The sequence below is a fragment of the Muntiacus reevesi genome, chromosome 18 (genome assembly GCF_963930625.1).
Source record: "Muntiacus reevesi chromosome 18, mMunRee1.1, whole genome shotgun sequence".
NCBI lineage: Eukaryota > Metazoa > Chordata > Mammalia > Artiodactyla > Cervidae > Muntiacus > Muntiacus reevesi.
Genome location: NC_089266.1, coordinates 45,551,202 through 45,566,234, shown reverse-complemented (window position 1 = coordinate 45,566,234; position 15,033 = coordinate 45,551,202). Strand labels below are relative to the sequence as shown.

The following is a 15,033-nucleotide window of genomic DNA, read 5'->3' as shown; positions in this document are numbered from 1 at the left end:
ACTTTGTTGGGCTTGTGAACAAACTGGTCTTGCAGACATACCCTCAGAGTGGGATGCTTTCCTCTGTGGAGGACTTACTGTAATAGTCAGTGTAACTTGCCCCCAAGTGCCTTCTCAAAGACACTATGAAGCCAGAATGTATCCAGGCCAGCAGGTAGGACCTCGAGCACCTTCTCTGCCTTAATCTCTGATGTCTGTTTCCCAGAGGAACTCTCCAGAACACGTCAGGGTGAGCTTGCTGTCTTTGCCCTGTTCTCATACTGTATTAAGTTGGCCCTAGACTCCTGGACTGACGTGGATTCCCAGTTCACGGGCCCCTGGAGAAGGTGACTTTCTAAGTCACCAACCCCCTATCGCCTCAGAGTCTGATGCAGTCAGCCCCTGCTCTGTCTTGTACTCACTTCTGTCCAAGTCTGAGCTGACTCGCTGAAAACCAGCCTGATCCCACTGACAGCTGGGGGGCTGTTGTTGTGTGTTCATTAAGCAAACATTTGCTGGGTTGCTAGTATGTGCCAAGCACTGTAGTAGACAAAAGAGACAACGGCCCTTGTCTGGAGGGGACAGAAAGTAAACATGTAATTTCATGCCAGACAATAATAAGAGCTTTGAGCTAAAGGGAAGCAGAGTCAAGTGATGGTGACCAGGGGCTTCCCTGGTGGTCCAGTGGGTAAGACCCTGAGCTCCCATGCAGGGGGCCCAGATTCGACCCCTGGACAGGAAGCTAGATCCCACATGCTGCAACTAAAGATCCTGTATGTTGCAGCAAAGATCCTGTATGTTGCAACAAAGATCCTGTATGTTGCAACAAAGATCCTGTATGTTGCAGCGAAGATCTGGAGTAGCAGCCAAATACTCAAATATATATTTTTAAATAAAAGGGTGGTGATTGGTTTTCATTGAGAGGTGGGGGAGGGTGCTCTTTGAGGAGGTGCCTTTCCCCCCAGTTGAGGACTGAATAAAGAGAGAGCAGGAGGCAGGCAAAGGTCTGGGGAGGAACATTCTAGGCAGAGAGAATAGCATGTGCAAAGGCTCTACCATGAGGCTAGGTTGACCGTGTTGGTGAAAAGCAAGGCCAGGGTGGCTGGAACAGAGGGAAACAGGGCAACAGCTGAAGGTGAGACGGGTGGGGAGGACACCACTCAGCCTGTGCAAGGCCTTGGGGAGGGCGTCAGTGTCAGGAAGCGGTTTCGGAGAGTTTTGAGCAAAGTGTCAGCGTCTCAGGCTGGTTGATCTTTCTCCCTCTATCTGCACAGAGCCTCTGATACCTCTCCAGTCTAAAATGGCTCTAGAACAGTATGTCCCAAGAGGAACGAAGCCACACATGCACTTTTAAATTTCCTAGTAGCCACATTTATACAGTAAACCAGGAGACTTCCCTGGTGGTCCAGTGGTTAAGAATCTGCCTACCAATGCCGGGGACATGGGTTCGATCCCTGATCAGGGAACAAAGATCCCACACGCCGCTGGGCAACTAACCCCTCCTGCTGTGACTACTGAGCCTGCAGGAGAGCCCGTGCAACGCGCACACGGCAGCTCGGAGAGTAGCCCCAGCTCACAGCAGCTAGAGATGGCCTGCGCGCAGCAACAAAGACCCAGGGCAGCCAAAAAAATAGAAAGTAAAACAAAGCAGGTGAAATTAATGCTCATATTGTGTTCTATTGGATCCCATATATCCCAAATGTTGTCATTTCAACCTGCAAGCCACATGTAAGTATGAAGAGGATATTTTACCTTCTGGCTTTTGTTTCTTTTTTTTTTTTTTCACACTAAGCACATCTCAGTTCAGACCAGCCATATTTCAAGTGCTCAAGAGCCACATGGGGCCAGAGGCTCCTGTATCAGACAGTGAGGCTCAGATGATGTCTGACACCCCAGGTGGGGTGCAGTGTTGCTCTGTAGGGGGAGCTGGGAGGAGGGCGAGAGGGAAAGAGCCTGTTCTGGGTCCCCAGGGAAGGTGGCCTTGGAATTGATCCCTGCCCGATCTGGGGTAACCTGTCTTCTTGGCTCAGCTCCTCTTGGAATAAATTGAGCCCAACAGACTCAGCACGACTTGCGTCTAGTCAGTTCTGAAGACTTTAATAAAGTGCCTTTTTAAAGGTCTACTGGAGTTAGCGCCAACATCACTTTCTTAAGGGGGACGTGGAAAATGACTATCAGCGCTGTCCCGGCGTCATTTGCACCCGTCTCCTCTGAAGTTGATGGAGACTGGCCCACTTTCAGGAGCCCCTCCCTGTTAATGAAGAACCATCCATCCCAGTGTTCCTTTTCCCAAACTGTCTGCCAGCTGGCTGGCGGCATGGAAGAACCCAGGGACATTCCCAGTTGACAACACATAGAACAAAATCACTATCCACTTGTGTCAGCTCTCCAGGAGAACTTACTGGGGGTGGAGAGGAACTCTGCTTTGCCGAGGGGGCTCTTTAGAGTTGAACCAGCCTTCCTGTGCATCAGGCCAGAGGAAGCGATGTTAAGCAGAATAGGAAGGGGGTAGCTGAAATAAACAAGAACATCTGAAATAAACACGAGACACAAAAGGGCCAGTCAGGGCTCAGTCTTGGGCAGGGTGGGTAGTGAGAGAAGGAACTGGCAGTGCTTCTGAGCACCTCTTCCCCGCCCCCTGCCCACAGGGAGAATGATGCTTTGGTACAAAGTAAACTGGACTTGGTGGCTTACAGCATTTTGCACGCTCACAAGCAGAGGTGGTGGATCGGGGCTCTGGTCCCAGCCCCTGTCTTACCACTGCAAGGCCACAGAAGATCTGTATCTCAGCCCACTGGGATAATGGATCAAAGTTCTGAAGAAAACTGCATCAAGGTTGTCAAAGGGAGTCCTGATAAACAAGCTACAGGTGGGTTTCTGGACCTTTTCCTGGAAAGCTGGCCTTATGCAGTAGCTTCCTTTTTAGGTATAGCCCTTGAAGCCCAAACAAAACTGGAAGAAACTGGGTCAGCCCATTCCTTCGCTGTAAGTCCTGAGATGTGACAGGAGAGATTCATAAATGATGGAACCCAGGTCTCACCACTTTGGGGATAAAGAAGGGATGACTGGCAAATTTGCAGCCTCTGCTGCTTAACGGAATTGCAGACTTCAATCATTATTCCTTGCTGCAAGTTTTCCTTAACTAGCTTGAAGAGTCACAGTCGGCCTGAAACAAAATTCTGGATACACGTAGCACCCATTGACAGTGGGGCCCAATAGGATGGTCTGAGAGTCATGCCACCATGAAGGCCATTTCTAGAGTTGGTTAGTTGGAGATAGAGACAGAGACAGAGATGAAGATGGAGCTGGAGGTGGAGTTGGAGATGGAGATGAGAGAGAGGGAGACAGAGGTGAGGATGGAGATGAAGTACCTGTTGCTGCCTTTAGCTCCTTATGACCCAAGATTTCTCTGTGGCTGTGTTCAAAAGCCAGTACACCTTTTCTGTTGTGATTTTGTGAAGTATTATTATACTTTACTTTTTCATTCCCAAAGCTTGTAATAATATAGGTACTAGGCAGCACCCCCTGAAGCTTAAGTTATTTTGGGGTAAGGTGAAGGAAATGCTCTGCACAGTGGGCAGTAAACCTAGAGATGGATGCACCATGAATCGTTGCCACGCAGGAAGGCTCAGTCTGGTGCCAGCTCCCTGGGCAGAGCAGCCTGGGCAGAGGACACTGCCTGCCTTCCAGGGTCTTGATCCCCAGGGCTGCTGCCAGGGTAGGCTGCTGACCTGAGGAGATCCTGCCCCCAGCCTTCGAGCTGTGTTGTTGTCTTTGCTTAAGTGGGGATCTCGGCAGGGAAGCCATGGCTCTGATCCCCTTCAGGGCCCCCGGAGGTGATGAATGCAAATGCAATCCAGGGCTACTTGGTGAACATTGAATTAACTGTAGAAAATTAACTAAATGAGGTTGGTGAGTGAAATGTAAATGAGCACCGGCTCAGCAGGAGTCAGAGAAAGGATCACAGTGGGAGATGGAGTCAAGTAGGAGGCTGGGAACTTGAGAGTGAGCAGTAAGCAAATATACAAAGCCTTGTAAACAACTCATGGAGAATCAAGGGCTGCGATGTGAAGGAGCTAATGAGGGAAGCTGTGGATCCCCTCCTATAATTTCTGAGCTTTCTGATAACCCAGTGAGGGATGTGGGGAGAGGCAGAGACGTGGTTCAGATCAAGGGAACCTAAGTACTTTTCTTCTGGACCTCATTTACGGCAGTGTTCTTTGGCTGCAAAAAGAGAGGAGGTTCACTCAGGCTGGCTGGACTGAAAGCGTGGGAGTGGGTGAGTGATGATAAAGATATTCAGAAAGCGGAGGAGGGTTTCATGGGAACCCAGGAAGAAGCAGCCACATCTCACATACCCCGGGGGGAGGAACAGGACAGGCAGTGGGACCCCAGGAGGTGGTCCTTAAGGTTTCATCTCTGTCCTGGAGTCCCCTCCTCTCTCCGGGAATCCGCTCAATTTTCCTGCTTGCATCAGCTGACTCCCCATTCTGATTCCTAGTTCCTGCAGCCCCTCTGCTCTGGCCCATTGCAGCCACCGTCCAGTCCATCCCCAAGCGCCCCTCAGGCCTCCCCTTCTGGAGCCTGGAGCCTGTTGTTTGTTGTACATTTCCAAGAGCTGGATCTGATGGTGGAGCTCATCTTTTGAAGGGAAGTGTAAAGCCCTTGTTTGCAGTCCAGTCTGTGGTTTGGCAGTACCTGGGCTGGGTACTTCATATCGTCCCATCAGAGAATGGTCGGGGTGGGTGGTGCTGTCCTGTAGGGCTTAGGTATGTCATATCTGGAGAGAAGCATGGGTCACCTTGGATCCACCAGCACATAGGGGTGAGAAGCACATCAAAATTGCACTGTCTCCCCACCACCCAGCTTCCGCTCAGCTTCTGCCTCCCTGGGGATGCCCCCCCTCTCGCTGAGAATCCCCCTGTGACACAGGGCCACTGGTGCTGGTGAGGAGGGGTGTACCCCTCCAGAATGTTGGGTCAGAGCCCCAGGAGAGGACCTGGGGAGGGTCATCCGTGAGCAGGCAGAGAGGGGCATTTCTAAATGATGTCCAGTGAACCTGGCTAGGTGGTTCTGCCTGCGCCACACAGCGAAGGTGACGTTTTCCAGCCGGCAGGAGGACGAACGTAGGCTAAGACATGGAAATGCCTCCAGGGAAGCTTCCCTCCCATATGTTTCTCTTAAACCTTGGGTGCCTCCTGCTGTTTGCCTGCTGTCACTTACGAGCGGGTGACGCATGGCTGCACAATTAGCACCAGTAGTAGACAAATATTATCAAACAGCTGATAAATCATGCTTGGATGTGTGATCGTGTTGGTGTGTGAGGCAGCCCTTGTGTTAATGGCTGTAATTTGCAGTGATTTGCACATTACGTAGTCACATCTAACCAGCGACATGGTCTCTGAGTCCCAGGGATGGGCTGGGAGAGCAGAAATAAAGGCCATGGAACTGATTGAACCTTCTGGATTGATTCACTGATTCCCAACTTGCGGTGTGATATTGGACAAGTGTCCTTCACCTCTCTGAACCTCAGTTTGCTCATCTGTGAAATGGCAATAAATAGCAGCAGTAATGCTTCCTTCAGCATATTTGTGAGGGTTGAGTGAGCTATTCCATGTAAAGCACTTGGCACAGTGCTTCAAGAGGGAGGGGACATATGTACACCTATGGCTGATTCAAGTTGATGTTTGACAGAAAACAGCAAAATTCTTTAGGGCAATTATCCTTCGATTAAAAAATAAATTAAAAAAACATAATTGGTGACTTACATCAGTGTTCTTACAACTCTCAATTGAATTAAATAATAGTATTTTCATTTCTAGAAAGAGGAAAAAAGTTTTCAGATACTCAATTGCCCACACGAGTTTGAGAACTTCTTATTGACACTGTCATCTATGGCGCTCCCAAAACAGCATCTCAAGGGATCAACCAATATCAAAATTTAATTTTCTCCATATTTGAATAATAGTTCATTGGAATTTGAGCCTTTTGCACCTACATAATCTCTTCCTTTGGAGTAGCACTTAAAATATTTTGAGACATCTTGTTGTTGTTTAGTTGCTCAGTCGTGTCTGACTTTTTGAGACCCCATGGACTGTAGCCCACCAGGCTCCTCTGTCCGTGGGATTTCCCAGGCAAGAATACTGGAGTGGGTTGCCATTTCCTTCTCCAGGACATCTTCCAGACCCAGGGATCGAACCTGCATCTCCTGCATTGGCAGGCGTATTCTTTACCACCGAGCCACCGGGAAAGCCTGGGAGCCTTCAAATGTAGAAATAAATCTTGTACTGGCCAGGACAGTATTCTGAAACCCAGAAGGGCACCTGCGCAGCTTCAGGTGGGGTGAGCATGGGAGAAACAGGAGGGGGAGTATTGTCAATGGATTACGGCCTCTATGCCAGGGGTCCAAGATGGGCCAGAGCAGGTTAAAGCAGAGCCCAGCCCAGGAGTGCCTGGGCATCAGGCCAGATCCCTGGATTTAGAAGAAGCCTAGATGGATGAGAAAGCAATGGCACCCCACTCCAGTGTTCTTGCCTGGAAAATCCCAGGGACGGCAGAGCCTGGTGGGCTGCCGTCTATGGAGTCGCACAGAGTTGGACATGACTGAAGTGACTTAGCAGCAGCAGCAGCAGATGGATGAGAAGAGCCATATACCAGTCTCCAGAGTGGTATGGTGCCAGCCCTAGAAGATGGAGCCGAGGCCCCTCAAGCCAGACTGTATAAGGAAACAGCAAGCCTCGGAGACCAGGGTTGGGCTGGGCTGCAGACAAGGCCATGTGGTCCCAGCTCTGGGAAGGGGAGGGCTACTGTCAGCAGCATCAGGCTCCCCTCAGAGGCCCAATTCCTGTTGCTCAGTCTGAGAGAGAAAGTCTCTATGGCCTTCTCTTTTGTTCTATACACCAGAAATAGGTACTCTGATTCCTTGGATGTGGTGGTCCAGCGATGTCCGGGGTACCACCCACCTTCCCTGGAGGAGAGGAAGGGAAGTGTCCTGTGTGGAGTCTTCGTGGTACATTAGATGCATGCATCTTTTTCCTTGGGCCATGTTCTATGCAAGTGGCATGGTGGTATCACCAGCACCCTTTCACAGATGAAGAACCAGACTTTGGAAAGATCAAGGAATAAGGCAGGCATTTCTCAGTGACTCAGCAGTAAAGGAATCCACCTGTGATGCAGAAGATGTGGTGGGAATTGAGGATTCAATCCCTGGGTCTGGAAGATCCCCTGGAGGAGGGCATGGCAACCCACTCCAGTATTCTTGCCTGGAGAATCCCATGGACAGAGGAGCCTTGCAGGCTACAGTCCTTGGGGTTGCAAAGAGCCGGACATGACTGAAGCGACTAAGCAACAACAACAGCAAGGAGTCAGATAGAGGTCACATCGCTGGGCTTGAATCCCAGTCTGCTGCCTCCAAACCCTTCCTCTGCTGCTGCCCTGAACTTGGTTTTTTCTGAAAAGGTCTGAGGAGCAATCTGGCAGCAGGTAACCACAGAACCAGGGAAGGCAGAGTAAGCTGAGCCCCGGGTACCCAGGCCCTATGTCCTTCTGTCCAGGTGAGGGCAGAGAGCAATATTCTGGGAGACTGGGGGTGATGGTCCCAGGGACCACCGGTTGCCTTGATATGTCAGAAGTCAGGGGAGGCTGAATGAGGAGTGACGGTCATGGCCCATGTCTACATGATTGTCACAGGCTGGCCCTTTCTCCCTTCCCGGTCCCCCTTCTCCCTGCAGGATCTGAGATGTGGCTGAGAATAACTTGGAATGACAGGGTGCTCGCCAGCCCAAGGCAGTGGCAGCAATGAGTTGAACAGCCCGAGGTGGCAGGCGGCTTTGTCAAACACAGATACCCAGCTGACACTTGTGTCCCCTCCCCACTCCCCGCAGGTCAGCAGCCTGGACCAAATCAAAGAGCCTTCTAAGAAGGTGAGAGGGGATGGAAAGAAAGATGACACCGATCATCACCATCCTTTCATCCACACCAGGCACTTTCCTAGACATCTGCGGGGAAAAGGAATTTTGGCAAAAGGAAACTGGACTTGAAGTGCTCTGGAGAGGCTCTGGATGAAAGGAAGTGTTGGGTGAATCCTGGAGCAAGACTGCCTTTCTTCTGCCCCCTAATTTCCCTGCTTTGCGATGCTGAGATTGTCAGTGTCAGTCAGGCTACACCGGGAGGACTGTAAATGCTCTGTTCCCAAATGCCAGCCTGAACTAATGGGCAGCAGACGCCGCTCCAGTTTCAGCCAGCAGAGATAAAGGGATCAGAGCGTGGCCGTCCCGCAAACCTGACCCCAGAGCTAGGGGAGATTGACCAGCGCCCCCAACCAGCTACCAGGAGGCAGGTATCAAAATGTTCCCATCAGTGTTTGGTGACAAAGTGGTGTGTGTGCTTAGTCACTCAGTCGTGTCTGACTCTTTGCGATCCCATGGACTGTAGCCCGTCAGGATCCTCTGTCCATGGGTATTCTCCAGGCAAGAATCCTGGAGTGGGTTGACATACCCTCCTCCAGGGGATCTTCCTGACCCAGGAATTGAACGAGGGTCTCCTGCACTGCAGGCGGATTCTTTATCAGCTGAGCTATGAGGGAAGACAAAGTGGTGACAACTGATATTTATTAGGGGCTTTCTAGGCCAGGCCCTGTGATGAGCATTTTATAAACATGTTCCCTGTTGAGCTTTCTAACAGATGAAGACACAGATTGAGGGGGGTGATGGGAGAGGGGGAGAACATTCAGACCTGTTCGAGGTCGTGCCACAACTCAAAGTCAGCTGGGAGTTGCTTCTGCCTGTGGATCCTGGACCCTTCCCACAGCGTCTGTCATACTTGCTGGATGAGCATGAGGTATGGGAGGAGACGCTGCTGAAGTTGTTCTAAAATTCACTCGCGCTGGTCCAGCCTGGACTGACAACCCACTGACAGTCACCTTCTGTTCCTCCCTTCATCCTGCTCCTTCTTGCCTCTCCCTTCCCTCCTCCTCCCGCCTTCTTTCTCTCCACTACTTATGTCTAGAACATTTTTAGACTTGTTTGGACCACATCAAAGAAGAACGTTCCAGCTTTTCCATTTCCAACTGAGGCTCACCAGCGACCCCTAGACTTTTGGACCCCACTCCTCCATTCCAAAGGCTCCTTGCTAGAGATGGGAAGTGTCGCAAGGGGAGTCATGTTCCCCCGTAAATCATTTGAGCGCCGCGTGGAGGAGCCACGCATTTTTGTAGAAGTGCGTGCATTTGGAGGCAGGTGATTTGGGGCTTACACTTGCCCCTTCCTTGGTACCTTGTGTCACCTTGAGAAGTCATCTTCTCCAAGCTCAGCCTGGATATCCTCATCTCCAAAATGAGGCCCTTAGACTAGGTGATGGATAAAGTCCCTTCCAAGAGTACCAGTCTGTACGTTTCCTACATCCTTCTACATTGGGAGGATGGATAGACCAGTCAGCCTTGGAAACTGCAACTATCCCACAGGCATGGTCCTCATTCATCAGCCTGTCATCTGGCCAGGGGACCCGAAGGTCCAAGAGAAATGGGTTCCATTTATTCTCTTGGCACAGAGTTCTGGTTGGCACTGGGACATGGCCAGCTTTCCATCCTGTGCTGGTGGATGCTTCTGGCCCCAGACTTCTAAAAGCCAAAGGACTCCCACACCCCAGGAATCCTACAGGCTCTGGACTCTTGTGCTTTCGCATTTGCTGGGTCAGGTGTAAGGTGGTCAGGATCTCTCTCCCATGGTTTCCTAGGATGGAGGCAGAACTGTGAGGAAGGGCTCCCATTCCTGCTGGGTACTTGGAGCTGGAGCATCTAAGGGATAAGCTTACCTGCTTCTCCACTTAGCCTGATGGATAGGACCGCGGATCCCAAACCAACTGGGAGGGGAAAGCAAGCACAGTCTTCTTAGAAGCTAATCAATAATCTGTGGCCTCACTCAGTCTAAATCCTGTATTTGTGTTCAAGGGGTGTCAGGGCTGGCCCAAGAGCACTGGAACGCCAGGATTTAAATGCTGGCTTTCCCATGTATGTTACCATATGTGAAATAGATGACCAGTGCAAGTTTGATGCATAAAGCAGGGTGCTCAAAGCTGGTGCTCTGGGACAACCCAGAGGGATGGGGTGGGGAGGGAGGTGGGAGGGGAGTTCAAGATGGGGGGACACATGTGCACCCGTGGCTGATTCATGTCGATGTATGGCAAAAACCATGACAGTATTGTAAAGTAATTATCCTCCAATGAAATGAATAAATTAATTGTAAGATATACTGACTTTCCTTTTTACTCTTAAATGTGATTTTCGGAAAGTTAGTTAATAAAGTGTCTGTTTTATCATCTGATAATTAGGGAGGGGCTCTATGGATATTTGGGGCTTCCCAAGTGACTTAGTAGTACAGAATCCACCTGAGAATGCAGGAGACATGGGTTTGATCCCTGAGCTGATAAGATCCCAAGGAGAAGGAAATGGCAACCCACTCCAGTATTCTTGCCTGGGAAATCCCATGAACAGGGGAGCCTGGTGGGCTTCAGTCCATGGGGTCACAAAAGAGTCGGACACGACTGAGCAACTAAACAACAAGAATAACAATATGGATAGTTACTTCCCAGTATAGTTTAAGTTTGCAGAGATATCGTATTTATAAAATACGATAGATTTTATATAGATTTATATCATGTAAAATATGATATAAAATACGATTTATAAAATATGTAGAGAGGCTGACACACAGTTTCATATGTATAGGTTGTGTGTTATTTTATGATCATATCCATGTAACTATGTCTGTCTGCCCCTGATATAATTAGGATGTTAACTTCTAAAGAACAAGCATCTGCTTTGTCTCAGTGGCTGCTGCCCCAGCACCAAATCATGCAATATCACTGATCAAACAAAGAAGGTTTGCCAGAGACAGAGTGGTTTCCTAGATTGCTGGGCTTTCGGTGCTGAGACCAGGAAAGTCCTGGGTGAGCCTAATGTGTTGACCACCCTATAAAAAAATGCAGGGGAGGGAGGAAGGGTAAGGAGAAAGGAAGGAAATTCCCACTTTACAAATGAGAACATTAAGGCTCAGAGAGTTTATTGAATTTGTCCAAGACATCAATATTAGCAAGTAATAGAGCAAGAATTTGAAACTATTCTTCATCACCAAGCAATATGGAAGCCGTAGAAGTTAGCAGATCCATTAACACCTTGCTGGGTTACCTGTATTTATGCCAGGCCATCAGGACTGATCATGCTGTGGCAATAATTCCCCATCCAAACTCCAAAGCCCATTCAGCACAGCATCTTTAAGATAATTAAAAACAACTCTATCATCTTTCCTCCTTAAATGCAAAAGTATTTCCCAAATGAGCCAACTCCAGGTCCTTTGCTTGGAATTCTCCACAAGGACCTCTCCTTCACTCTCCTGGCCCACACCTGGCTTCAGTTTCCCCACCCGTGAGATGGGTATCTTGGATCCGGCACTCAGGAGTTATAGCTGGGGGAATGAAGGCCTGTCTCTCCCCAGGCTTAGGGAGCTCCATTAGTCACCAATGAGCAGCGTGTGCCTGAGACAGTTTCCAGACCCACCAGCAGCTCTGAGCTAACTCTGAGCACCCATTGCACTTTGTCATTTTCAGCATCGCTCTTGGGTGGTGGGAGGCAGAGGGGGGCTGCTTCAGGCGGGATGGAGACAGAGCCCAGTTAAGAGTGCTCACATCTCCCTCTCTCCCTTGAATGTTCCCTGTAATGAGCTTGGTTTGAGCCATTTATCTTGCAGACTCCCCATTTTGTCAGAGATTTATGCCAGGCCATCAGGACTGATCATGCTGTGGCAATAATTCCCCATCCAAACTCCAAAGCCCATTCTGCACAAGGTCTTTAAGATAATTAAAAGCAACTCTATCATCTTTCCTCCTCAAATACACAAGTGTTTCCCAAATGAGCCAACTCCAGGTCCTTTGCTTGAAATTCTCCACAGGGACCTCTCCTTCACTCTGCTGTCCCAGTCCTGTCCAGACCTATCTCTCCAGGAAGCTTCACCTGCCTCCTGCCTCACCCAGATCCTCTTGGCCTGGAAACTCCTTGAGCACATATGCATAATCTGTACCACTGATTCAGCCTTTTGTATACATTGCCCCATCCTGTAACCATAGTCTATTTCCTGCAGAAATACATGAATAACAATGATTAATATTTTAATGTCATCATCAATATTTTATCATTCAGAAGTTATCATGCTAGCACCTCTGCGTGCATCATTTTATTGACAGTCCATGTCAATATAGCAAGGTAGACACTATTACATTCACTTTATAGATGAGGCTCAGAGAAGTTAAGAAACTTGCCCAAAGTCACATAGCTAGCAAGAGAAAGAAAGGGTCAAACTCAGTTCTGACTTTACACACTCAGTCACTACACTTACTTAACCTCTCCGGGGAGGGTCACTGTATTTCACAACACAGTGAATATTGGATGTGGATAATTAAATAAATAGTAAATGGGCAAGTGATCTTTGCCAACATTCATGGTGTTAAGTCAGCTATGACTTAAGAGTTCCCTGAATCCTCCCTCACACTTTATGAATTAGGAACCCAGTCTTCTGACTGTTACAGACTAGCCATCTGGGACTAGGGCAAAGCTGATGATTGGGTGTCCCTTAGGGTCCCTGGCAAAGTATGAGGTGAAACCAGGGTCTGGAGGATGACCATATATGGTGGGGGCACCTGGAAATCTCAGGACATCTTTTGGCCTCAGGACCTGCATCAAGGCAGTGATGCCTTTTAAAGAGATTAGGGCTTCCCTGGTGGTTCAGCTGGTAAAGAACACGCCTGCCAATGCAGGAGATGCAAGAGCTATGGGTTCGATCTCTGGGTCAAGACAATCACCTGGAGAAGGAAAAGGAAACAGTATTCTTGCCTGGAAAACTCCATGGGCAGAGGAGCCTGGTGGGCCTCAGTTCATGGGGTCGCAAACAGTCAGACGCAGCTGAGCATGCACACACGTGCTCCTGCCAGCAGCTTGGAACCCTCATTCTCATGAGCAGGGAATAGCAGTATAGTTTTCAAGGCTGCCATTTCATATCCTCATCTGTTCATCATCCCACTTTCTGGAGCTGGCTCCAAGCAGGAATCCCAATCCTTGGAAAATCATAGGCCAGCTGACACCTTTCCAAGACCACATGTATCCACGTCTGCATCTTGTTTGTAGCCCTGGGAGGAACCCAGATCTTGGCAGAAGGTGTAAAATGCCTGCGATTCCTTTCTCTTCCACCTTCTGTGCTCTTGTTGCCCAGGGATCCAGATGGCCAGCCCCCAGCCCCAGCCTGCTCAGGAGTTCTGGTGGAGGAACTCATGGTGCCTCTCCACTCCACTTCATGCCATCACAGAACAGCAGGGACAGACTGCCCATCAGGTCCCTGGACTGGTCCTTGTTGGTAGCCAGGGCCCCAGGCCAACTCTTAGCCAATGTCCTAGGACTCCAGGAACTCCAGCTAGACCAAAATTCCCTCCAATATGACTCATGTGTATTATTCATTTTCTGAGTGTTTTCCCGTAGTGCCTACTTCTCCAAGGCACACTCTTACTTCCAATATAGGTTTTGGAGAGTAGATACCATGGTTTAATCCCATTTCTAAAAACAGAATCCTATTTTCTAAACAGTTCCCATAGAGAGTGAAGATCTACTGTTTTCTGCTTTCTAGGAAATCATTAATGAGCAGTGGTTTCTAATAATTTTATTTTTCATTTGTTTGATTTCTCCCAAGCTATAGTACTCCTCCAGGCTAATAGTTGATAATCCATAAACAAGTTCAAATGAATCTGAATACTTATTTTTAAAAACCTGTGGGAGATCTTTAAAATTTTCATCTGAGATAAAGAATTCTTCTTTAGCCCAAAAAGAGCTTGTTCTAAATGATGTGCGTGCTTTGTATAGATAAATGCATTCTTAGCACTAATTGAGAAACACTTTTCTAGTTGTTGGGGATGCAAAGATATAAGAAAAGTTTCTGCCCTTAATGAATTTGCCATCTAATTGAGCAGATAAGTTACTTACATAAATACCTTTTTTTTTCAAACTTGGAAAATGCAGAGTGGAGCTTCATAGAAGGTGTTTTGGAAGATGAGAGGAAAAAAAGATTACAGTTAACTAGGGTAATCAGCAAAAGATTTATGAGAGGATATCATTTGAGAAAGACTATGAAGGATAACCAAGGTTTGGCCAAGCAGAGTTAGAGGGAGGTGTATTTGAGGGAAGAAAACAGCTTGAGCAAAATCAAGGAAGTGGAAGAAGATGGGTGCATAGGTAGTTCAACCCAGTTTAAGCAAAAGGCATAAGAACAAAAATTAAAATCTGAAAGATGGGCTGGGAATGAATGAAGAAAGTTCCCAGTATTCAGTACTGTGTGCGCTCATACACGTGCCCCAGCCTTGAGGTCTAGTCACCAAAACCACTAGATCTTAAGGCCCTGGAGAGTCAGGGACTATATCCATCTTAATCAGTCTTCCTTACAATGCCCAGCACAGTGCCTGGAATAGAGGAGATGTGGTAATGCATTTTTGTTGAGTTATGCTTATTGCACTCAAAACCCAGTGGGCAATCATGGCAGTTTTATGGGGAAAAGGAGGTTAATGATGAGGACTTTAGCATTCCCAAGATCCATTGAGAAGTACAGAAAGTCCCCTATGTATGAACCTTCAAGTTGTGAGCTTTCAGAAATGTGAATGTGTGCGCCAGCCCTGGTATGCTAGCTGTTGTACTTTACTACTGTACTTTTCAAGGCACTATACTGTAAGATTGAAAATGTTTTATCTTTGTGTTTGTTTCTAAGTACATATTGTTTGTGTGAAAAGAATTATAAACCTATTAAAGGACAGTACTGCTTTTTCTAGTAGTCATGTATGGATGTGAGAGTTGGACCATAAAGAAAGCTGAGCACCAACGAATTGATGCTTTTGAACTGTGGTGTTGGAGAAGACTCTTGAGAGTCCCTTGGACTGCAGGGAGATCCAACCAGTCCATCCTAAAGGGGATCAGTCCTGGGTGTTCATTGGAAGGACTGATGTTGAAGCTCCAATAGTTTGGCCACCTGA

The 15,033-nt window shown here is 48.3% G+C and overlaps 1 protein-coding gene across 1 annotated transcript in view; it reads left to right on the top strand.

The window, feature by feature from the left end:
• The window catches only part of ASIC2 (acid sensing ion channel subunit 2), a 1,197,965-nt gene that overhangs the window by 227,479 nt on the left and 955,453 nt on the right, over window positions 1-15,033 (top strand). The window lies entirely within an intron of this gene.